This window comes from Microtus pennsylvanicus, chromosome 1 (genome assembly GCF_037038515.1).
Source record: "Microtus pennsylvanicus isolate mMicPen1 chromosome 1, mMicPen1.hap1, whole genome shotgun sequence".
Lineage (NCBI taxonomy): Eukaryota > Metazoa > Chordata > Mammalia > Rodentia > Cricetidae > Microtus > Microtus pennsylvanicus.
Window position 1 is genome coordinate 65,253,513 of NC_134579.1, and position 12,229 is coordinate 65,265,741.

The 12,229-nt window shown below is 40.5% G+C and overlaps 1 protein-coding gene and 1 pseudogene across 4 annotated transcripts in view; both read right to left on the minus strand.

Moving 5' to 3' along the window:
* Opa1 (OPA1 mitochondrial dynamin like GTPase) overlaps positions 1-12,229 on the minus strand; it is a 77,937-nt gene that overhangs the window by 8,659 nt on the left and 57,049 nt on the right. The gene's annotated exons all lie outside the window — the stretch shown is intronic.
* LOC142839475 (ATP synthase F(0) complex subunit e, mitochondrial pseudogene) lies at positions 11,055-11,793 on the minus strand (annotated as a pseudogene).

Here is a 12,229-nt window from a genome sequence, read left to right on the forward strand (position 1 = left end):
TTCCAACCAATTAAATACGACTTTAAAAATCTTTTAGTTTGTCTTTTCTACTTTTCTCCTATTTTTTAAAAGTACATTTTACTTTGAATTTTGTTGAGAGGAAAGCTGAAACATTTTTTAAAAAAAAAAAAGAAAAACCACCCAGGCAGCCCTTAAAGAGGTAGGGAATCATTTATCACTTGCAAAGACAGATTTATAAGAAGAGGGCCCCTTCTGTTCCTTTAAGACTGCAAACAGATGGGAAGTGAATGGACAGTCCCTGGGACAAGAAAACGCACGGGAGGTGCTGCTGTATGCACGTTCCCAGCAGAAGAAAGGAGGCCAAGATTGGAACTGCATGACCGGGTCCTGGAGAGGGTCTTTCTTCAAGCTGTCCTCGTCCTGCTGTCAAACTGTTATAAATATTGGTTTGTCAAAAGACCTTCAGGACTGTAGCCTGAGAAAGGAGCTGTAGCAGACAAACGAAGCCCGGGAGTGAGTCTCAGACAGCTCATTACCGTAATTTTAAAAGAGGAAGAACAAATATAAGCTCATAGAGTTTAATTCTGATTTATGAATTGAAAGCTTTAGGCAAGCTTAGGCTGAGAATAAATAAAAAATGTAATGCGACTTCTAGCTCTTAAATCAGATGTCCATTAGGCAAAGTACTGCCTAGCCTGTGGGAAGCACCAGGTCTGTAAGGGGGTCTAGGTACTAATACAAGCCGACTCTTCTCAATTACAAATGCTTGGGACCAGAAATTTTATAGACTTCTGCATTTCTAGTTGAATTCCCTAAATCTAAAAGCCTCAAATCTACAATGTGCCAGCATCCGAGAGCCAGAGAGCATCATGTGAGTACTCAAGTTCAGACCTTACAGCCTTTGGGTTAGAAGGGCCCGACCCGTGCTGGTGCAGCAAGAGCAAGAGACAGGACAGTCGCTGAACTGACGTCACATATTAAGTAAATTAGAAATCATCCTCAAAACTTTAATTACACTTTTTTTTGCTCAGCTGCCTGATATGGTGCTGGAATCAAGCTCGGGTCCCCCCTGAGAACATTATATACACTTAACTCCTAAGCCATCTCTTTAGCCCCAAATCCTAGATTCTTTTTTAAAGAAACAATTTATATTTTAATTAAAAAAAAATAACAGGTGTGTGTGTGTGTGTGTGTGTGTGTGTGTGTGTGCTGAGCATATATGCATGTACAGACTCTTAGTTTCTTTTTTTGTTTGGTTTTGTCTTTGTTTTTTGAGACAGGGTTTCTCTGTATAGCCCTTGTTGTCACAGAACTCTGTAGACCATGCTGGCCTCAAATTCATAGAGATCTGTCTACCTCTGCCTCCTAAGTGCTGGGATTAAAGGTGTGCGCCACCACCACTGTCTGGCACAAACTCTAGATTTTTGACGCTTTGTTTCACTAAGAAAACAGGTTCTAAAACACTTATTAACAATATAAACTAAGAAGCCAAATTACAGGGACTGTTGTTTCTACAGTCACTCACAAACAGAAACCAAAGACTCAAGATGAACAGGACCACCAAGCAATTCTAAAAAGGCACCACTGCTAACAGAGCTAGCCTCAGCTTTGCCATAAACACTCATGTAAATGGCTAAGTTATTAATTCCATGAGCATCCATTTCTAACTATGAGCAACGGGAGGACCACCTCTCAAGCTCTGCAATTTTAAAAGATGGTTTATTAACTAAATAAGTATAAGGGACAGATAAGTTTGAAACAGGACATGTAATTCAAAATAAGAAATGATGCAGTTACATGGAAATATTCTCTATTTCTGAATAGAATATATCTCACTTCTCTTTCACTACTTTCTCTTGATGTTTAGTAGTCCATGGGAAAATTTTCAGTAGAGATGAGGATAAAATATTAGGAAGAAACAACTAGATCGTGAGAAGCAGGGCAGCAGGCAGACATTCCCCCCACACCCTCCGAACATAAGAGAATCAAGGTAAAAGGGTGATTAGTCTATATGGAAAGGCCGATGCATTAATTTTAAGATGAAAACTGTCTGGGCATCTTGGAGTAGGAAGACATGATGAAGGCACAAGCACACGCAGGAGAGCCAGGGACCTGAACAGGTGGATCGACTCTCAAGAAGTAACCATGGTATGCTGGGTCCCGGCCTCTGGGTCAGACAGGCTATAAAACAACTTCTCCAGAGGTTTGAGTTGTATTGATGCTGCTTGTTATCTGACTGAGTATTTAAAACCAAGTTTGTACAAGGAAAAGGACAGGAACTGTAGCCCACCTGCCAGATCAGAAGCTGGGTACAAGTGCACTCACAGTGAGCTCAAAGAATAAAAGTAGAAGAGGCCAGCCCACAGCCCTCAAGAGAATGGCTCTAGAAACTGCCCCGAGGCCACTTCAATAGTCTATTGAGCTACAATGTTAAGGGTAATAGTCTCTGGTTGAAGCATTTTTTTCATAATGTATATGTACTAGCTTTTTTTGATAATAAAAGAAGACTTTAAAAATAAAAACCTAAATCCTTGCAGTATACTTGCTAGATCTGTATAAGAGCTGTGTACACAGCTCGGAGTAAGAAGATGTGCAAAAAAGAGATAAAAGATGAAAAACAAAACAAAACAACCTTGAATTCCTGTACCAGAATGGGAGGAAGAATTTCTTCTACTACAATTCAAAGTACTAACACTGGAAGAGATCAAAGAGATTATAGGCATTAAAGTCGACTACTCTGTACATGTAAACTAACATGTGAAAGAAAAATCTCCCTAAAATGAACTATCACAACCTGAAAATTTCAATAGTTCAAGCAATACTTCAACGTGTTCCCATAGACTTATTCAAGGTAGGAGAAGAAAGGCACACTGACTTCCAACAATGGAGGTGAGCCATCATCATGTAGGCCTCGGCAGTGTCTCCTAGGAATGCTACATGGAGATATTATTTTGAAAAACATCAATTTACTTCTAAGACCGAGCATATCATGGATAGGTTTCATTACTCCCATGACAGGATAATGCAAATGATGAAATCTCTAGGGAATTTTGTACTGTACTCATTGGGAGGAAAAGTTCAGAAATATTAATAGTAAAATATCAAAATTCCATTGACCTTAACTGATATCTCCACCTACCCTAAGAGGTGTGCTTCACAGTGAGCATGTTGGCGCATGCCTTTAATCCCAGCACTCAAAGGCAGAGACAGGTGGATCTCTATAAATTCCAGGCCGGCCAAGGCCACATAGTAAAAGCCTGTCTCAAAAAACTAAAAGTAAAAAAAAGGAAGTGTATTTCCCATACACTGGTGTAGGGAGTCTGTCGTGGGTCTGTAACCCATCAAGGTTTTTTTCACAGTATCTGTTCTTGCTTTGCTTAAATTTTTAAATATACTTTCATAAACCAGCAGATTATACTGTGATTAGACTTACATCCTACTACTAGTTTTAAAATTTAAAAGGGCAGGGCTGGAGAAGTGGCTTAGAGGTTAGGAGCACTGACTGCCCTTCCAGAGGATCCAGGGCCCTCTTGTGTGCTCCTCAGGCATGAGGCATGCAGAGACTGCACTTACATACATGTAGTCAAAACATTTATATACATAAAATAAGATAAAATAAAACTTCAAAAGAAGTTCTGAAAAAGTTTAAGCCCCAACTTCAAACTTATTATTTCATTATCTATTGCTCATTAAGGAAATGGTAAGTATTATTAGGTCAGATAAAATGCATGTGATAAATAGATTAACTGATAAGCATGTTCTTCAAGTGTTTCCCCTTATCAGAAGAAGCCTAGAAAACTTTTTCATAATACCACCCCAATTAAATATAATATACATCCACACTCACACAAAGATTTAGAAGTTATCACCCGAGGAGTGACATAAACTGTGTGGAAGACTCACGAGCCACCTAGAAAGAACCATGTTATAAAAGCGTGTACAATCTCTGTGACGCGCTACAAGCTCTCACAACAGTTACAAGACAGAATCTAGCAGAAGTCTTGATGTTCTTAAAAACAAATCCAACCTATTCACAGAGAGGTAAAAACTGAAAATTTAAAATTATCACTTCATCCCATGCTTTTTCAGACCCAGGCCAGCTGGCCTTGGTGAGTTCCCGATAGAACATCCCCATTGTCTCAGTGTGTGGGTGTACCCCTCGCGGTCCTGAGTTCCTTGCTCGTGCTCCCTCTCCTTCTGCTCCTGATTTGGACCTTGAGATTTCTGTCCGGTGCTCCAATGTGGGTCTCTGTCTCTGTCTCCTTTCATCGCCCGATGAAGGTTAATAACCGGACTTGTTGAACATAGCGGACAATGAGGACTACTGAGAACTCAAGAACAATGGCAATGGGTTTTTGATCCTACTGCACGTACTGGCTTTGGGGGAGCCTACGCAGTTTGGATGCTCACCTTACTAGACCTGGATGGAGGTGGGAGGTCCTTGGACTTCCCACAGGTCAGGGAACCCTGATTGCTCTTTGAGCTGATGAGGAAGGGGGACTTGTTCGGGGGAGGGGGAGGGAAATGGGAGGTGGTGGCGGGGAAGAGGCAGAAATCCTTAATAAATAAATAAATTAAAAAAAAATAAAATTATCACTTCACCTTAGAAAACAATGAAGATACCTACACAGGAAAACCCCTTGCTTTCCCTCCCTTCTAGGACGTCATTATAAGAGGGAAGTAAGCAGTCACCCTATCACCTCTGTCTTCTGAAGGGCTAATGGACCAGGGACTGCAGGTTCTGCCACTGTCTGTTATTTTTCTATTGCATGTCTAGAAATTGACAGTTTAAAATATATTGTGTCCTGTGATGTCTAAAACAGAGAGTGTTTAAAAAATATCACCACATAGTTCTAAGAATATAGCTCTGAACTTGAATTATATTGTTTTTATAACTATGCTCTTGAGGTGGATTACTTTGTCAGAATTCGAGGTCTGCTCGCTTGGCTTAATTAAAGTGTTCCTGTTCTTACACATTGTGTAAATGGAATACAATTATTTTCAACTATGTCATTTGGAGGGCAAGAGTCTGATTTAATATTTGATTCAGTGGTATGGAGAAAGAAATTTAGTAACTAGCAGAAAAAGTCTGAGGACCAATAACGTAAAAAGGTGAAAATAAAAAATGCAACAACAAAAAAAGGAAGATATTTGCGGGAAGTAGAAAAAGACAAGATCTCCTGAGTAAATTGGGAGCATGGGGACCTTGGGAGAGGGTTGAAGGGGAGGGGACAGGAAGGGAGGGGAACAGAGAAAAATGTAGAGCTCAATAAAAATCAATAAAAAAATAAAAAGAAGATATTTGTTAACAAAGTATTGAATATAGTAGCCTGTATAATATAAAGTAAGTATTCTTTTAATTTTATACCAATTTATTCCTCAATTATGACTTTAAAACAGATTTGAGCCATGAAAAATGTACTTTCATCCAAAGGCTCAGTTTGAGCCTGTATTCCTCATCAACAACAGGAGAACACACTACTGAGGCCTCGTCCCAGGGATTCTGTGTGAAAATAACGCTTCTCGAACAGAGGTCTTTCCCTAAGGGTCGCTTTAGTCTTTGTGTCAGCTCCATCCTTTTTTGGCTATAACACAAAGCAGAGCCTGCCGCGCGCACGCAGACTCCAGGAAAAATAATCCTTAACTTTCCCTCAGTTGCTCTACCTCACTTCAGTGTGAAAAATAACTTCACAGTGGCAGAATTTGCAAAAGTAGAAACTTTTACTCAGGAAAGGTGGCTTAAAGAGTTACTAGTAACACAGAACAGAAATGTTTACTCTTTCCTTTTTACAAACATACATATATCTAGAAATGACTATTTCAAAATACTCGAATTCAAGGGAAATATGTTCCAATAAGCTTAAATTCTTAATATTAGAAATTATTTTACTTTTTTTTTTGGTGCATGCGAAGGAAATCACTGGGGGCCCATAAATCAGTGGTTTCCATACAGTGAAAGCCAGTAAGGGAGGTGTGGGTACCAGAGCCAGTACAGCAAATGTGAGCTGCTCACAAGGGATGAAACCGGAGCTTCTGGCGAGACAGAGAAGAAAGGTCTCTGGTATCTCCAGTCCCCCCTCCCCACTTTGAAGTCCAGAGAAGGGCTAATAAAAGTCAGTTTTAAGATAGTGATCAAGCATTCACTGACCATGTATGATATATTACACAAGCTACAGTAGTCAGAAATGAACCAGATCCTTCTGCTAGGGTGAGTCAATCATAACAGACACCAGAGTATTTTCTTTAAATGGTTATTTCGGCCGATTTACATTGGGTAGTGGAAAGGCAGTTTCTTTCTGCTCAATTACACAACCATGGCAGTAGCTGAGTATGCTTTCAACACCGAGGGAAAGCAAGTAAGCAGGCAAGAGGAAAAATACTGGTTTAGGTCAAATGATAATGACCTAGAAGGAAAGACGAAATGGTCCTGGGGCCGATGAAAAAGCAAGAGGACCGAGAGAGAGATGAGGCCAAGAGGTCTCAGCCCTGTTCTCATGCTTTCTTCTCCTGTATTCTGACTGCACCTCACTTTTTTCTTTTCAAAAGATTTATTTCTTTTTGTTTTATGTGTATGTGTGAGTGCCTGCATATCTGTGTGTATGTCACTTGTGTGTCTGGTGTCTACAGAGGCCAGAATGAGGTGGAGTTACAGGCAGTTGTGTGCTGCTTGCTGTGAGTCCTGGGATCTGAACCTGGGCCTTTGCAAGAGTAATAAAGGGCCACCTCTCCAGTCCCCACTTTTCTTCTCTGGACCTAGGTACCTAAACTCAGTGCTATCCTTTTCTTTAAAACTTGTTAAAACTGACTTCCTTTGTTAAGTCTACATAGACGAAAGTGACATGCTACCACATTTGGAGTTCAAACGACTTAACAGATTTGTGACAGTCACACACTACCCCGACTAATGGAGAGAAAATTGCCTTGCTGTGAACAGAAGAACTCTCCAGAATAAACAGGGTGGGGAAGTAAGTGATGGTGGTGACTGACCAGAGAACTTTGCTTTCATGCCATTTAGGTTCCATGTTCAGAATAAAGTGACCCTTGTGGGGCGGTGTTTAGTCCCACATCTTTTAGGACCTCATCTATGATAGCAGCAAACACTGGGGAAGATTAAAAATACAAAGCAATCAACAGAAACTAAATCCCAGACTCACCTGATAATTTCCCTTTCTAGATACAATAGCATAAAAACATTCCAGGTAACTAAGGTTCTATTAGTTATATCCTACCTTCTTTTTAATTCAGATTTTAAGAGGGCATGAAGAAATCCTTACGACTAGCCTATAAATTAGGATGGTGTTTGAGTCCCCAAAAGTGTCCTTATGGACTTCAGCGGTTTTGATAAAGTTCTAACCATAGGTTTGCAAATGAACTCTTTGGTCATTCTTCTGTTGCTTTCTTTTTTGTCATCATAATTTAAAAATGAACAAGTATATCTGTTTTTTGTCATTAAATAATATTAACCACAATGAACAGAGTTCTCATAGTAAACATGACTCACGTTGCTGAATTCTGGTAATTCAGAGACAAACCCCTTGTTTCTGTAGTCTCTATGGCTAAGTGTTAGTGTCACAAGTGAATGTCATGCAGCCTAAGATACAAAGGTTGTATCTTTGTGCCTTTCTAATTATCAAGAGAAAGCACAGGATGGAGGATAAGAGGAGAGTGGGAACGTGAAGGAACACAAAGAGGAGTCCGAGAAGCATTGTATATGCTCAAGAGAAACAAACTCTAAGTTTCCAGTAACAATTGCTTGCTGTCTGGGAGATGCTCAGGCATCAAACAATAAAGAACAGTCAACAGAGGCAAGAGGCCGAGCATGCTGCTGCTCTCCTGCTCTCTAATCCCTCTGAGCTCGGGGACAAAGGCCAGCTGTTGCCACCTCGCATAGGATGGAGGCAGTCAGCAGAGCAGATTAACTGGGGGCAGGGAGAGGGGATATTGCAAAATTCTAAATTAACAGCGACTTTGATTTTACTGCTTTTAACATGAAGGCTATTCAACTATAACATTACAATAAGTAAGCCTGCACAATAACAGTCAGAGTTCATTACTGCTTTTATATTTCATGTATTTTTCTTTATTTTATATTTATATTGGTTAATGTGAAGGAATGCACAGAAATTTGGTAGAGAACATTTTACACTCTCAATCCTGCTCAACAAAAACCATAAAGCTAGAATGACAGCCAGTTAAAGTTGAAAGGGTTGGTGTATCTCATAGCTCATGAACACAGCCTCACTGAAGAGCTCTTAGCTTGGGGCCTGGGGCTGTGGTTTGTTGGGAGAGTTTGATGAGCATGGGAGAAGCCCTGGTGTTTTGGGCCTGGAATACTTAATCAAGTACTCAGAAGGTGAGAGCAAAGAGCAAGTCAAGCATGAAGTTCAAAGTCATTCTAGATACAGAGTGAGGCTGAGACCAGCATAGGGGGAATATCTAGGTTTTGGCAACTCTGATTATAGTGGGATCTGGCAGTCTTGAGACAGTTTCCAGCCATACAAAGAAGATGCATTCCTTCAGTTCAGCTGTTGACTTCATAAGCATGCTGGTGTTTCTTTAACCAGATGTTTGCACAGAGTGGAAGTCTTAGTTCCAAACTTCTTACAAGGCAGGAGGGATAGAAGACATGCCACTATGTACACATACCAATGCAAAAGGGTGAATATATGATGTGGGAAGGTCATTTGTCAATCTGTTGTTTCATTGTTTAATCAATAAAGAAACTGCTTGGCCTGATAGGTCAGAAAATTAGGTAGGTGGAGTAGACAGAACAGAATGCTGGGAAGAAGGGAAGTGAGGCAGATGCCATGCCTCTCCTCTCCAAGTCAGACGCGATGAAGCTCCGGCCCAAGATGGACGTAGGCTAGAATCCTTCCTGGTAAGCTACTGCCTTGTGGTACTACACAGATTACTAAATATGGGTTAAGTAAGATGTGAGAGTTAGCCAAGAAGAGGCTAGATATAATGGGCCAGGCAGTGTTTAAAAGAATACAATTTGTGTGTTGTTATTTCTGGGGCTAAGCTAGCAGTGCAGAAGCTGGGCGGGACAAAAAGCAGGCTTGCCTGCAGCTCCATCTACAAATATATGTACGTGTGTATACTTTCCAAAGCTGGGAATTTTTCCTTCTAATAAATTAAAACAATTTGGGATCAGATACTACGTATTTCTAAATCTCCATTTCTTAATTTGTAAAATGAGAAAAATAGCTACAGCTACTTTAAAAGGCTGCAGTGGAGACCCCAGTGAGAACTTATGGAAAACAGTTTTCTGGCTCAAGACAAGTGAGCAAGTATCAGTTCACACACATAAACAACTTAATATGTTGATAGAGTGCTAGAAAAAAACCAACAAAAATGGAGAAAGAATCCTTTCTTAGAGCAAGCTGTCTAAATGACCGCAAATGTCCCTTTAATTCTTGGCTGACTCTGAAGACACAAGGAATGAAAAGAATAACTTGGAGCCTGGTAGTGATAGTGCAAACCCTTAATCCCAGCACTGGGAAGCAGAGGCAGTGGATCTCTGAGTTTGTCCAACCTACCAGAGTGAGTTCCAGGACAGCCAGGGCTACACAGAGGGCCTGCAGTGCTCAAATTCATCAAAGACAAGGCAAGACAAACGACATAGTCCACAAGGAGAGCAACTAGAGGACCTAAAATACCGAATCTGTTCCAAGGGCATCAGCAGGGCACTCAGAAAGTCAGGCTGGTGTTTCTTGGAAGTGCTACACCAGTGTTGGTTTGTTTCCAATCTAAGGCTTCATTGTTTGGTTGTGATCATTTAAGAGAATATTCTTGCTTACAATAACATTCAGATGTGATGAAGCCTGGTGACAGTAGATGTTTCTGGAGGGATAAGCTGTTTATAGTGTTTCAGCTTTCTGTGAGCTGGGTGGCTTACTTGGTTTTTTGATGAAACAGAAGAAAAAAAAAGAAAGTTATTAGCTAATAGAAGATCAGTGTCACATGAAAATACAGAAAATGAGACTCATAGATGTGTTCTGTGAAGATGTCAAAAGACTGAGTACCTCATGGACCACTGAGTGAGATACACAGCTCATCTTCCTGCCTCAATTCTTATTCACAGTACCTTCCACTGTGTGTGAACAGCCCACTGTGAAGAAGTTCAACAGATTGTTACAGTGTCTAAATGCAGTACCAACTGTGAGGGTGGATGTCTGGATTACCTATCAGATTGTCAGTAATTGTCACCATATGAAATAAGAGTACTTGCAGTCTGAGATTTGTTGTCTTGTTTTCCCTGCCTTGGAAGCTGAATATCTGGGCAATAGTAACAACAGATAAGTTTCATCAGTACATAGTGAAATTCTTTTACTTAACTACAGTCCATTAAAACCCAAGTTATTAATTGTTTGTTTGTTTGTTTTTTTGGTGGGTTTTGTTTTGTTTCTTGGTGGTGGTGTTTGTTTTTTTCTTTTTGAGACATTCAGATGGTAACTGCTTAGGTTCTATGACAGTTACCTTTCACTTTAAAAATGCATAGGTATTTTCTTTGAATACAATTTTTAACAGGTATTTTCTGTTGACATTTTTTTGGGGTAAGATAAACCATTCTATTTTTTACCACTGCGTATGCCCCCTCCCACCCCCTGGCCCTGTGTCCTGCCCTTCCCATGCTCCAGCTATAGAACCCACTGTGTGTCCAAAGAGTCTTGACTTCTCTAACAAACCTCCTCACACGAGAAGTGGGCTTTCTCCCATGTCTTTGCTCTTCCTAACTGTGTTTCATTGCTTTACTTTGGTGGAAAATGATAATGAATCCTAAGAGAATAATGTACTACCTACCAATGAACGATCAGTTGATGAATATCCAAAGTGATGAATAATTGAAAGACAGGTGAATTTATGACTGGTGAGACATGAATGCTACCAACATTTTACTAAATTTTATGTGACAGCACTCTTTACAATTTTGAACTTACTTAAATCTCTTGATTGCCCCATACTGGTGTAGGAGGTCCTTCTGTTTGTGTGTTGCTTTCATTGGTTAATGAATAAAGAATTGGCCTAGTTGATAGGGCAGAACTTAGGAGAAGATAGAACTGAATGCTGGGAGGAAGGAGAGCAGAGTCAGGGAGAAGTCATGGATCCTCTGCCTCAGATGGATGCTGGTTAGAATCTCTGATAAGCCACGTGGTGATACACAGATTTTTTTATTTTTTTTTTGCACGACAAAGTTTTTATTCATCCTCAGCGACTTAAGAAAGGCAAGCTCACTGGCGCTTCACTTGAGTATGCTGTCATCTTGAGCTTTGCCTGTTCCCTTTCAATCCGTTTCAGCTCATCTAGTCTCTTCTCCTCCTCTGCCCGGGGCTTTAGGTAACTATAGCGCTTGGCACCGTAGGCCATGCTGAGTATCGATACCAGGGCTGAGTATCAGCCGAGCTTGATGAGTGGAGAGACTTGAACTGGGGGCACCATCTTGTCCGTGACCTTCGCGCCCGAAGCTTAACTGAGGCGGAAGCCACAGATTAATGGAGAGGGGTTAAACTAATATGTAAGAGTTAGCCAATAAGAAGTTAGAGCTAATGGCCAAGCAGTGTTTTAATTAATACAGTTTCTGTGTGGTTATTTTGGGTATAAGCTAGCCAGGCGGCCGGGCCAAACAAGGGACCCCATTCCTTGTAACACCATACTATACCCTAAATGCATCTGCAATACTAGATACCCTGTTCCCTACAATACAGCTGTGACTAACAAACCTAAAGGGTAGCCTGGCTGGAAGCACCTACGACTATATTCCCAGGCCTTAGATTGAAGAGCCACAGTAAGGAAAAGGCACTTTCAGAACTCTTCAAGCTACGGGCAGTCAAGGTTCATCTCCCTTAGTGTAACTGATGAAGCTGAGTCATGGGTGAAACCCCTGCTTTTAAGAACATTATTTGGAACATTAACACCATAACTCTGTTTGCACAAAAGTCACAAATCACTTCAAGGGGTCGTATGACTGTTTTCTTAGGAAAACTACCAGAACAGGGAACTTGGCTTGGCAGAGCACATATCTGAGTTACTAGCATACTTTGTTTAAATAATCAAATTACAACCAGCGAGTAATGGGAGCTGTACAGAATTACTCTATTCTAAGTTATGAAAAAGCACATCACTTTTCTGTCACTTTAAAATGCAGAAGCTGGAAAATTTCAACGAAGTAATTCACCATCTAATAGTTATGTCCTGAGGGACACAGGAATTATACACACCATGACAATGTCAAGCCTTTGCCTGTAACAGTACAAACAGTATGGAATCA